The sequence below is a fragment of the Peromyscus leucopus genome, chromosome 23 (assembly GCF_004664715.2).
Source record: "Peromyscus leucopus breed LL Stock chromosome 23, UCI_PerLeu_2.1, whole genome shotgun sequence".
NCBI lineage: Eukaryota > Metazoa > Chordata > Mammalia > Rodentia > Cricetidae > Peromyscus > Peromyscus leucopus.
In genome coordinates this window covers 35,641,200-35,655,622 of record NC_051082.1, presented here as the reverse complement: position 1 = coordinate 35,655,622, position 14,423 = coordinate 35,641,200, and positions in this window count along the sequence as shown.

Below are 14,423 nucleotides of genomic sequence, written 5' to 3'. Positions count from 1 at the left end.
AGATCTGCTTAAGAGTGGCCACTAATAACCACCAAACACACTCTTGGAAAGCAATGCAGACTGTCTTGAAATCTCCTCTGCTAAGGCCATTTAATTCAAAAGTCTTCAGTTCAACTTCAGACCCATTTTAGGACAAGGGCAAAAAGAAGCTACATTCTTTGCCAAAACACCACAAGAATGGTCAATAGACCACTTACCCTCTGAATTTTTTTTGAGCTTGGCTTCCACAGTTTGAATCACCCTGAGCACTGTCTTCCACACTTCCGCTGGGATGACCCATTAAGCCCCACCTAACGCATCCAACCATTTTTCTAGTCCAAAGTCCCAAAGTCTTCCACATTCATCCATCAAACATCATGGTCAGGCCTGTCACAGCAATACACCAGTCCCTGGCACCAGTTTCTGTCTTAGTCACTGTTCTATTGCTGTGAAGAGACACCATGACCAAGGCAGCTTTTATAAAAGAAAGTATTTAATTGGGGGTTTGTTTACAGTTTCAGAGGTTTAGTTCATTATCATCCTGACAGGAAACATGGTGGCATGCAGGCATGCTCTGGAGCAGTAGCTGAGAGCTATATCATGATCAGTGGGCAGAGAAAGACCCTGGGCTTGGCATAGGCTTTTGAAATCTCAGAGTCCACCATCAGTGACACACTCCCTCCGAAAGGCCACACCTCCTAGTTCTTTTAATCCTTTCAAATAGTGTCACTTATTCCCTGGTGACTAAGCATTCAAATATATGAGCCTATGGGAGCCATTTTTATTCAAATCACAACACAAGTAATGTGTAACTCAGGTCTTTGTGCTTGGAAGGTGTGATGGCTGATCTTGGTTGTCCTTATAGATTGCTGGTTGATGGGGCAAAGGGAAGCACACTGTGGGCAGTACATTCCCTAGGCAGGTGGCCTGGTATGTATAAATAAGATAGCTGAGCAGAAGCCACCAGTGAGTAAGCCACTAGGCAGAATTTCTTCATGGTTTCTGCCTCAAGCTCTTGCTTTGAGTTCCTGGCTTGGTTTCCCTTGATGATGGACTAAACTATAAGCTTAAATAAACCCTTTCCTCACTGGTTGCTTTTGGTCAGGGTGTTTATTGTGGCAAAAGAAAAAGAAGCAAACACACAAAGCAATGACTTTACTCACTTAGCCATCCCCAGCCAGAGTAGTGGGTTCTGAGAGGAGGCTTCTCGATCTTCAGCACAAAAAACTGGAAGTTAAAATTTTTTCATTTTATTTTTTATGTGTATGAATACTTTGCCTGCTTGCATGTCTGTGCACCATGTGTGTGAAGTGCCTGTGGAGTTCAGAAGAGGGTGTCAGATCTCCTGGACCCCAGTAGGAAGCATGGCCATGTGTATCTATAACCACAGTTTGGGGAGGAGGTGGAGACAGACAGATTATGGCAGCTTGCTGGCCAGCCAGCCTAGCAGAAGTGGTGACTTTCTGCTCAGTCAGACCCTGTCTCAAGGCGCTAAGGTGGAGCCTGATAGACAAGCCATATGACATCCTACTCTGGTCTCTGAATGCATGTGCGTAGGTGCACACACTTGCACATTCATGTGTGTGTGTGTGTGTGTGTGTGTGTGTGTGTGTGTGTGTGTGCCAGCATACCATGCATACATATGTATATAACACACATACACACACATGCATGTGAGGATGAGCAGAGTCGCCATTTTTAACTTTCTGTGGCTTTCAGTGAGATATAATTTCACATGATAGGTTTTTTTTATTATGTAACAAAACCCTCCAGAACTTAATGGCTTAAAACATCAAACTATTTATTTGGATATATGTGTGTGATAGTGTTTTTACTTGTGCAGGAGCACATGTCCGTGTGAGTGTGCATGCATATGTATGTGTGCATGCATGTATGAGGAAGTCAGAGAACCTTTGGTGGTGTTCCTCAGGTGCTGTCCATGCTCCTCCTATTCTGAGACAGAGTCTCTCTGCTCAGAACTCACCATGTAGGCCAGACTGGTTGACCAGCAAGCTCCCGGGATGCACTCATCTGTGCCTCTCCAGTGCTGGATTAGTCTTGCACCACCACCATCTTCAGGTCTTTTCACGTGGGTTCTGGGGCTAAAACTCAGGTCCTTGTGTTTGCAAGGTAAAGACTTTATCAACATGGTTCTCTCCTTGCCCCTATTTCTTTTTAAAAATACTCTTAGCTGATACTTAAAATGTAAAAATTGTATTTTTAATGTAGTACTGTGTTATATTCAATGCATGTATCCATTGCATAATTTAAGTCAGGTTAAACATACCTGTCTCCTCAAACATTTATTTATTTATGGTGAAAACCTGCAATTTTTTTTATCATGTACCCGCAGTCTCCTGGAATTCACTGTTTAGATCACCCTGACTCTGAACTCACTGAGATTTCCCTGATTCAGCCTCCTGAATACAAAGATTAATGGTATGCAGCACCTTGCCTGGCCCTTCCAGCTTTTTGAAATGCACAGTATAATATCATCTATAGGCACCTTACCTTGCGAGAACACAGCAGAATGGCCTGCCCTTGTCTACTTCGACCTGTCTGTCAAAGTTTCCCCATGCCCTCTCAGGCTCTGGTGATGTCCATTTCATTCTCAACTTTTATGAGATTGGTTTTGTTTTGTTTTTTAAAACGCGTGTGTGCATGTGCGTGTGCGTGTGCATGTGCGTGTGCGTGTGTGTGTGTGTGTGTGTGACATGCATGTGCCATGTGTGCGTATGGAAGTCAGAGGATAGTTTGCATGAATTGATTCTCTCCTCCCACTATGTGGGTTCCAGGAACTAAATTCTGGTCATTGAACTTGGCAGCAAGAACCACTACCTGCTGCATCATCTTGCCAGCCCCACCTTGTTAAGATGCCAAATGTGAGTGAGACCATGCAGCATTCATAGTTCTGTGCCTGAGGCATTTCTCCTCATGAGCTTGAGATGCACCAAGTTGTTGTAATTGAAATAAGGTTTATTTTGTTGAATAATATTCCATTGTGCGTGCATATATGTGTATAAGGTGAGAGTATATGTGATGGAGTATGTTGTATGTGTGCACATACATAAATGTGTGTGAAGTGTGGGGCCATAGCTCAACCGTGAGTGGTTTTTCTTTTGTGTGCATGTGGGAGGCTATCTACCTCCTTAAAATATTTACTTTAGTTTTGTGTGTGTGTGTGTGTGTGTGTGTGTGTGTGTGTGTGTGTGTGAGTGTTTATATGTGTGAAGAGGGTGTTGGATCTCCTATAACTGGAGTTACAGGCAGTTGCAAGCCATCTGGTATGGATGCTGAGAACCAAATTCAGGTCATCTGCAAAAGCAGGAAGTTTTCTTATGACAAAGCTTCTTGTTGGGTTCTAGAGGTCCCTGATTAGGCTAGGATGGCCAGCCAGTGAGCCTCAGGGCTCCTCCTTTCTCCCACTTCCCATTGTCGCTAGGATTACAAATGTACATCAGCATGCCTGGCTTTTTCATGGGAGCTGAGCCCTGAACTGAGGTCCCCATGCTTGTGTTGTAGACATTTTACTGACTGGCTCATCTCCCTGCCTCCTATCTCAGATGTTCCTCGTCAGTCCCACTGTTGGACAGTTGGGCTGCAGCCACTTCTGGTTCATTGTGAATAGTGCTGCTCTGAAATTGGCAGTGTCCATTCTTTGAATTTTTAGTTTTATTCCTGTTGTTGTGATAAAAATAACCTGACAAAAAACAACATAAGAGAAGGGGTTTATTTTTGCTCATAATTACAGGCTACAGTCCATTATAGCAGAGAAGTTACCGCAGCAGGGGCCTGAAGCAGCTGGTCACCTTTCATTTGTGGTCGATCAAGAGTGAAAAGAGAATGAATGTGTGGATGCTGTATGCTCACTTGTGCTCAGCTTGATCTCTCCACTCTTACACAGCCAGGACTCCTGACTAGGGAATGGTGGCACCCATAGTGGGCTCTTCCTACCTCAATTGACTTAATTAAGACAGTCCCCCCCAAGACATGTCCACATGTCAGTTCACTGTAGATGCCCTCATTGCGGTGTTCTTCCTAAGTAAGTCTAGGCTGCGCTTAGTTGACAACTAAAACACTATCTGTCACAGATGTATTTCGAAGAGTGAGATTATTAGGTCAAATGCTTTCTTTTCCTTGTAGTGCCGGGCATAGAACCCAGGGTCCTGTGCATGCTAGGCAAAATACTCTGCCTCTGATATATATATATATATATATATATATATATATATATATATATATATATATATTCTGAGCTATAGCCAGAGCCCTGCACCAAACTTTCATTTCCTGCGTCTTGAATTGCCTGTGGCTTAAGGCTTTCGCTGGTATAGCTGAGATCACTCATCTTCCACAGGTCACTACAGGCTTTTCCTAAGGTTCCAAGTGGGAAGTTAGTAAACGTTAATATTCAAACACTTTCCAAACATGTACTATATGGTATTTGTTACTGTCCACTTGCCCTAAAGCAAATCATATAACCAAATCCAGAAACCATCTCTCTCTCTCTCTCTCTCTCTCTCTCTCTCTCTCTCTCTCTCTCTCTCTCTTCTCTCCTTCTCATCTCTTTCCCCCTCCTCCTCCTCTCTCCTAAGTACTGGGATGGCAGTTGTGTACTACAAAGGGACTCTCATAGCAGACTCAGGTTTCCTCTTTCCTGTGGACCCTGTCCGACTCCCCTCTAACTATTCCCTTTCCTTTGTGTCAGCCACCAGTACCTGGAGACACTCTCTACCTCTGGCAACTCCAGCCTAGGAATCAGGTAGGTCATCTGTACTCTCCTTTCTGCCCTCCACTGCAAATTCCTCAGTCTCATCCTCATCCCTGTAGCAGATCATTTGCAGGTTCCTGTCCCCTACTCTACCTATGTTTCTGCAAATATTGCAGTGGACCAGATTTTCTCCTTCCTGAGGACCCTTTTAGTCTCTTATTCTAGCTACTACCATTGCTTTGTGTCAGTGACCAATAAGTAAAAACACTCTATCTGGAATGCCAGGTAGCCACATCAAAACTGGGCAAAGGTAAGTGCTTCCTACTGTCCTACTTGTGCTCAAGTACCATCACTTCAGTCACCTCCACAGTCCTGCAGTACAGCCTTTTCAGGAGTCTGTTCTCCACCATACCTCCAAACAATGAGAACACTACCATATGTTGTGGTGGACCCATATTTCTCCTTCCTGAGCACCCTTTCAAACATCAAACACCCTTTCTAGTCCATCCCCATTCTTTAGTGTCAGCCCCAGTACCTAGAACCACTTCTTACCCATGACCCTCACTGTTCACACCTGGTAGTGACTCGGAAGCACTCCCTGCAAGGCAATACACAGCCAACACACTTTCGTAAGATTCAGAGATGGAAATAGAAATCAGGAAATGAAAAACCTCAAACCCAACAAAGACAAGTTCAGAAAACAACATCTACAATCACAATCACCTGATGGGTGATGTCGTTCTGTATGTTGTGAATATGTGTTGCTCTGATTGGTTGATAAATAAAGCTGTTTGGCCAATGGTGAGGCAGAATAGGGTTAGGCAGGACATTCTAACTAGAGAGGAGAAAGGAGAAAGGCAGAACAGAGGAGACACTGCCAGCCACTGCCATGAGAAGCAAGATGTAAAGATACTGGCAAGCTATGAGCCACGTGGCAAAGTATACATTTATAGAAATGGGTTAATTTAGGATGTAAGAGCTAGCTAGCAAGAAGCCTGAGCCATTAAGTCACATGGTTCATAATTAATATAAACCCCTGTGTGTTTATTTGGCTCTGATCAGGAAAACTTCAGCTATAATCATCTGAAACCCAGATACCTGGACACCAGTCCTTAGCAGCCAAGACAATGTGGACTGCACCAAAACTCAGCAACCCTGCTATGGATAGAAACTGTCCAAAGTAGCCGAAGCACAAGAGAATGACTTCAAAACTGCTGTCATACATATGTTTAAGGACATTAAAAAGGATGTGAATAAAACCCTAATGAAGCCTATGGAAACACAAACAGTGAAATAAAGTCATGAAAACAGTTCAAGACAACATAGTGCAAAAAGAAACACTGAAATTCCAAGCTGAGATAATACTAGAAAATAAAAATTTAAGAAGCCAAAAAAAATTTCAAATGGAAGCCTCACCAACATAGTAATGGAAGAGCCAAATGTGGGTGTTGAAAACAAGAAGAAATGGTATTCTATTCAGAAGTCTTTTTCTCCGTGAGTGAGTTCAAGGCTATTCCTAACTATCAGTTTCATCAGGTTCATTGCACTTGGATTTTGCTGAGGTCTTTAATCCATTTGGATTTGAGTTTTATGCAGGGTGATAACGAGGCATCTATTTGCATTATTCTACATGCTGACATCCAGTTAAACCAGCACCATTTGTTGAAGATGCTGTCTTTTTTTTAAAGTGTATTACTACAATCCTTATTTAAAAAAAACAGTCATATGTGGATTTATGTCTGGGTCTTCAAGTTAATCACTGTTCAAAGTGTCTGTTTCTCTACCAATACCATGCTGTTTTTTAAAATATAGTTTTATAGTTCAATTTAAGGCTGGTGATGGTGATACCCCAAGATGATGTTATTCATGAATGTTTTATCTATCATTTTTTGTGTTCCCATATGAAACTGAATATTCTTCCTTCATAATCATGAATAAATGTGCTAGAATTTTGATGGGGATAGCATTGAATCTATAAATTGCTTTTGGTAGGGTGGCCAATTATATTGTATTATATTAATCTGTCTGATCCATGATCATGGGAGATTTTTTCCAACTTTAGTACAGGCATTAAGATCAACAATTAACAAAAAAGACCACATAAAACTGAAAAGTTTCTGCACAACAAAGTAGCAGCCTTAAGACTGGGAAAAATATTTTTACCACCTATACAAAGGGCTAATTTCAAAATACATAAAGAGGCAAAAACAAAACAAAACAGATTATCAAGAAAATGTATACTCAAATAAACTCAGGTACAGATTGAAACAGAAAATTCTTAAAAGGAGAAATTCAAATGGCTAAGAAACATTTAAAGAGATATTCAAGATTCTTAGCCACCAGGGAAATGCAAAGCAAAGCTACTTTGAGATTTCATCTAGCAACAGTCAGAATTGTTAAGATCAATGAAACAAATTGCAGTTAATGCTAGTAAGGAAATAGAGTAAGGGGAAATATTCATGCATTGCTGGCAGGAGTGCAAACCTGTAAAGACACTATGAAAATCATTATAGTTGTTCCTCAACACGATGGAAATTATCTACCTAACGATTCAGCTATACCAGTCTTGTGCATATACCCAAAGGATGCTTTATCCTACCACAGAGACGTTTGTTCAAACATGTTCATTGCTGCAGTCAAAACTGGAAACAACCTGGATGTCCATCAACAGGATAATGTATAAAGAAATTATGTTACACCAATTGGAAGAAGAGCCCAAGCAGCCAGTCAACAGGTAAGAGTCCTGCAGGTAGGCCTCTCCACCACCACTGCCACCCATTGGATGCTGTAACATACAAGATCCACTCCAATGCCCAAACCCAACAAACCCACCGTTATTCCCCTGGCCAACCATCCCCTGCAACATCAGCAGCCCCTAGCAGCAAAAATACCACCACACTAATTGGAAAGGACAGGCAGAAGCAAAACCTATACCAAATGGAAGAAGAGACTTCATAGGCATAGGCACAATCCACACCAGTTGGAAGAACAGACCCCAGAGGCACAAGTAAAATCCACACCAGCCAGAAGAGAAGGAAAACATGCTGGATCTAGACACCCAAAACCCCAAAAACCTTAGCTGAGACAACCCTACTCAACCTGACAACCAACCAATCACCAGAACCCTTACCATTCAGGCCAAAAGACAATAAAGGAAACACAAAAAAGGAACAAAAGACCCATCTGACAAAGACATCACAAGAAGCAATGCATTTATCTATAACTATCCCAAACCCAGCTGTGTAAACAACAATGTAAGAATACATTCAACAGTCTCTGCCCCAGATGCTGGTCAGCAGGGAAGACTCCTGTGGGCAGGATCTCCCCCAAAAACCTGCCATCAGACCCTGCAATATACAAGACCCATGCCCTACTCCAAACATACTCACCCCTCTGTAGCCCCATTGGCTTCCTGAGACATGGAATCTACCAGCTCTCATTGGATCAAGAGGTGAGTGACTCTTTTCCTACCCAGAGAGTCCTACCTATAGGACCTAGGCCCTGGGACACAACCAGCCACTGGAAACCTCCCCCTATCTCTGCTCCAGTTGCTGGCCAGCAGGAAAGACTCCTGTGGGTAGGCTCCCCAACCAAACCCCCCTACTGGAACCTGCAATCTACAAGACCCATGCCCTACTCCAAAACTACCCACAACCCCTGTGACCCCAGTGGCTTCCTGAGACAAAGAATCTGCCATCTCTCACTGGACTAAAGCTCTCATTTGACTAAGAGAGGCTTATTGAGACACAAAATCTGCCAGCTCTGATTGAACCAAGAGCCATGATAAAACTAAGAGCAGATCCTTGAGATACAGAATGAACCAGCTTGGACTGGACCAAGAGCAGTTCCTCGAGACACAGATTCTACCAGCTCCAATTAGACCAAGAGTTAAGATTGGACCCAGAGTGGCCCCTTGAGACACAGACACAGCAAGCACAGATTGGACCAAGAACAGTTCACTTAGACACAGGCACCTCTTACACCTATTGGAGGAAGAGATGGGTAGACACCAATGCAAACATACATGTAAAAACATAAAGAGCAATATGACATTACTAGAACCTAAGAAGCAGGAGAAAGTGACCTTAAAAATAACTTTATAAAGATGACAGAGGCCTTTAAGGAGGAAATGAAAAATTCCCTTAAAGAAATTGATGAAAAGACTAACAAAAATTGGAAGAAATCAATAAATCCCTTAAAGAAAGCCAAGAAAACCATGAAAAAGCAATTAAACATGTGAAGGAAACAGTTCAAGACCTGAAAATTTAAATAGAAACAATGAAGAAGACACAAACAGAGGGAATGCTGGAAATAGAAAGTCTGAGTAAATGAACAAGAACTACAGATACCAGCATCTGTTGGTTAACAGAATACAAGAGATGGAAGAGAGAATCTCTGGAATAGAGGATACAATAGAGGAAATGGATTTGTAAGTCAAAGAACACAGTAAAGCCAAAAGAGTCATAATACAAAATATCCATGAAATCTGGGACACCATGAAAAGGCCAAACCTATGAATAATAGGGATAGAAGAAGGAGAAGAATACCAACTCAAAGGCACATAAAATATAAAAAAACATGAAAAAAACCCAACAAAGAAAAATACTATGAAGATACAAAAGATAAAAAAAAAAAAAGACTAATAAACAACCTCACAAATATAAACAAAAAACAAAAAAAAAAAAAAAAGAAAAAAAAAAAGACAAAAAGACCATGAGCATAAACTGAATCTCAAACATGAAAAAAAACTAAGATAATCAGACACTAAAAAGATGAACTAGATGAATATATCAGCAAAAACAAATAAAAACAGAGAACAAAAAAAAAAAAAAAAAAAATATCCACATATAGCAAACACTAGAAGGAAAACTCTAACCTAAGGAAGTCAGATGCACACAGGAAAACACAGACAACAGATAACCCCACAGTAGTAGATCCAAAAGAAGGGAAATACACACACTATAACCAAAAGATAACAGGAATTAACAATCACTAGTTATTAATATCCCTTAATATCAATGGACTCAATTCGCCTATAAAAGACACAGGGTAACAGAATGGATACAACATCAGAAACTATCCTTCTGCTGCATGCAAAAAACACACCTCAGTTTCAAAGATAGACACTATCTCAGAATAAAAGACTGAGAAAAGACTTTCCAATCAAATGGACTTAAGAAGCAAGCTGGTGTAGCTATTCTAATATCTAACAAATTAGACTTCAAACTAAAATCAGTCCAAAGAGATTGGGAAGAACACTACATATTCATTACAGGAGAGATCCACCAAGATGAAGTCTCAGTTCTGAACACTTTTGCCCCAAATACAAGGGCACCCACATATGTAAAAGAAATATTATTAAAGCTTAAATCACACATCAAACTCCACACACTAGTAGTGGGAGACTTCAACACCCCACTCTCACCAATGGACAGGTCTGCCAGACAGAAACATAACAGAGATATAAGGGAACTAAAAAATATTATGACTGAAGTAGACTTAATATGTATCTACAGAACATTCCACCCTAACACAAAATAATATGCTTTCTTCTCAGCACCCCATGGAACCTTCTCTAAAACTGATCACATATACAGTCACAAAGCAAATCTCAGTGAACACAAAAAATTGAAATAATCTCCTGTATTTCATCAAACCACCATGGCTTACAGTTAGATTTCAACAACAACAAAATTTACAGAAAGCCTCCAATCTCATGGAAAGTGGATAATGCTCAAATGAATCACCAATGGGTCAAAGAAGAAATAAAAGAAGAAATTAAAGACTTCCTAGAATTCAATGAAAATGAATGTACTAAATACCCAAACTTATGAGACACTATGAAAGCAGTGCTAAGAGGAAAATTCATAGCACTAGATGCCCACATAAAGAAGTTGGAGAGATCTCACACTAGCGACTTAACAGCACACCTGAAAGCTCTAGAACAAAAAGGAGTAAAGTCACCCAGGAGGAATAGATGCCAGGAAATAATCAAATTGAGAGCTGAAATCAATAAAACAGAAAGAGAAAATAATACAAAGAATCAATGAAACCAAGAGTTGGTTCTTTGAGAAAATCAACAAGATAGACAAGCCCTTATCTAAGCTAACCAAAAGGCAGAGAAATAGAGCATACAAATTAATAAAACAAAAAATGAAAAGTCAGACATAACAACAGACAAAGAGGAAATCCAGAGAATTATCAGGTCATACTTCAAAAACATTTACTCCACAAAATTGGAAAATCTAAAAGAAATGGACAATTTTCTGGATAGGTACCACAAACCAAAGTTAAACCAAGACCAGATCAACAATTTAAATAGACCAATAACCACTAAGGAAATAAAACATTTTTAGTTTTTATAGCCATTAAAGGTCTCTGAACCAAAAAAAGCACAGGACCAGATAGTTTGAACACAGAATTGTACCAGATTTTCAAAGCTAATACCAATACTCTTCAAATTGTTCCACACAATAGGAACAGAAGAAACACTACCAAATTCCTTTTATGAGGCTACAGTTATTCTTGGTTCCCAAACCACACAAAGATGCAACAGAGAAAGAGAATTACAGACCAATCTCCCTCATGAACATTGATGCAAAGATACTCAATAAAACATTGACAAACTGAATCCAAGAACCCATCAAAGAAATTATCCACCATGACCCATTAGGCTTCAACTCAGGGCTTGTCTATCTTGTTGACTTTCTCAAAGAACAAATTCTTAGTTTCATTGATTCTTTGTAGTGTTCTCCTTGTTTCTATTTTATTGATTTCAGTTCTTACTTGATTATTTTGATTATGATTATTGATTTTCCTGTTGCCCATCAACAACCTTGTCCCGCATCCACAGCTCTCAGACCCACCAGTAACCAACTTTATTTTTCATTATATCAGTTTTCTAACTTTTTTTTTTTTAATCATTTATTTATACTTGCATTGATTACGCATTTCATTGCTTCATGTAGCTGAGTTCTCTGTAGTTTTTTTTTTTTTCTTTAGTGTTATTCTGCTAGACATATTTTATTTATTGACAATCAGAGCACTTGACATAAACCATAGTAAGCAAGTGCAAATCTCAAACTGCATCAGATGTCAATCATCCTATGAGACCTGTTAACGCACAAGAAAAGAAATCCAAGGAATACAGAAATCACAGCACAAGGATAGTTCAACACACAAAAATCTATTAATGTAATACACCATATAAGCAAACTGAAAGAAGAAAAATACATGATCATCTCATTAGATGCTGAAAAAGTCTTTGACAAAATCCAACATCCCTTCATGATAAAGGTCTTGGAGAGATCAGGAATACAAGGAACATACCTAAACATAATAAAGGCAATTTACAGCAAACCAACAGCCAATATCAAATTAAATGGAGAGGAACTCAAAGTGATTCCACTAAAATCAGGAACAAGAAAAGACTGTCAACTCTCTCCATACCTATTCAATATAGTACTTGAAGATCTAGCCACATCAATAAGACAACAAAAGGAGATCAAAGTGATACAAATTATAAAGGAAGAAGTCAAACTTTCATTATTTGCTGATGGTATGAAAGTATACATAAGTGAACCCAAAAATTCTACCAAGGAACTACTACAGCTGATAAACCTTCATTAATGTGGCAGGATACAAGAGTAACTCAAAAAAGTCAGTAACCCTCCTATATACAAGTAATAAATGGGCTGAGAAAGAAATCAGAGAAACATCACCCTTTCTAATAGCCACAAACAATATAAAATACCTTGAGGTAACTCTAATGAAGCAAATGAAGGACCTGTACAACAAAAACTTTAAGTCTCTGAAGAAGGAAATTGAAGAATATCAGAAAATGGAACAATCTCCCATACTCAGGGATACATAGGACTAGCATAGTAAAAATGGCAATCTTACCAAAAGCAATCTACAGATTCAATGCAATACCCATCAAAATCTCAACATAATTCTTCACAGACAATGAAAGAACAATACTCAACTTCATATGGAAAAAAAAAAAAAACAAAAAACCCAGGATAGCTAAAAGAATTCTGTACAATAAAGCCACCTCTGGAGGCATCACCATCCCTGAACTTCAAGCTCTACTATAGAGCTATAGTAATAAAAACAGATTGGTACTGGCATAAAAACTGACATTTGGACCAATGAAATTGAATCGAAGACCCTGACATTAATCCACATGCCTATGAACACCTGATTTTTGTACAATGGAAAAAGAAAGCATCTTCAATAAATGATGCTGGCATAACTGGATGTCAATATGTACAAGATTGCAAATAGATCCATATCTATTGCCATGCACAAAACTCAAGTCCAAGTGGATCAAAGACCTCAATATAAAACAAGTTACACTGAACCTGATAGAAGAGAAAGTGGGAAACAGTCTTGAACACATTGGCACAGGAGACCACTTACTAAATATAATACCAGTAGCACAGACACTGAGGGCAACACTTAATAAATGGGACCTCCTGCAACTGAAAAGCTTCTGTAAAGCACAGAAAACAGTAAATAAGACAAAACAGCAATCTATATAATGGGAAAAGATTTTCACTAATCCCACATCTGGCAGAGGGATGATCTCCAAAATATATAAAGAACTCAAGAATCTAGACATCAAAATAATGAACATTCCAATTAAAAATGGGCTGCAGAGCTAAACAGAATTCTCAACAGAAGAATCTCAAATGCCTGAAAGATATTTAAGGAATTGCTTGACATCTTTAATCATCAGGGAAATGGAAATCAAAATGACTCTGAAATACCATCTTACATCTGTCTGAATGGCTAAGATAAAAACACTGATGACAGCTTATGTTGGAGAGGGTGTGGAGCAAGGGGAACACTCCTCCACTGCTGGTGGGGGTGCAAACTTGTACAGCCACGTTGGAAATCATTATCATGGTTTCTCAGAACATTGGGACTCTATCTACCTCAAGACTCAGCTATACCACTCTTGGGCATATACCCAAGGAATGCTCAATCATATCACAAGGACACATGCTCAACTATGTTCATAGCAGCACTATTCATAATAGCCAGAAACTGGAACAACCTAGATGCCCCTCAACTGAAGAATAGATTAAGAAAATGTGGTACATATACACAATGGAGTACTAGTCAGCAGTGAAAAACAATGACATCATGAAGTTTGAAGGCAAATGAATGGAACTAGAAAAAATCATCCTGAGTGAGGTAACCCAGACTCAGAAGGACAAATATGGTGTATACTCACACATAAGTGGATATTAGATGTAAAGCAAAGGATAACCAGACTATAACCCAGAGCTCCAGAGAAGCTAGCTAACAAGGAGGACCAAAAGAGCCACACATGGATTGCCCTGGGAAGGGGAAATAGACGAGATCTCCATGAGTAAACTAGGTATGGGGGCTTGGCAAATGGAGGATAGGGGATGGAGGATGAGAACATGAGGGATGGGATACCATGATAGAGGGAGACATCATGGGGATAGGTAGAAACCTGGTGCTAGGGAAGTTCCCAGGAACCCACAAGGATGACCTCAGCTAAGACTACTAGCAATAGTGGAGAGGGTGCCTGAACTGGCTTACTTCAGTAATCATATTGGTGAATACTCTGTCATCATAGAGCCTTCATCAAATAACTGATGGAAGCAGATGCAGAGATCCACGGCCAAGTACCGGGCTGAGCTCTGGGAGTCCAGTCGAAGAGAGGGAAGAGGGATTATGTGAGCCAGGGTGGGTCAAG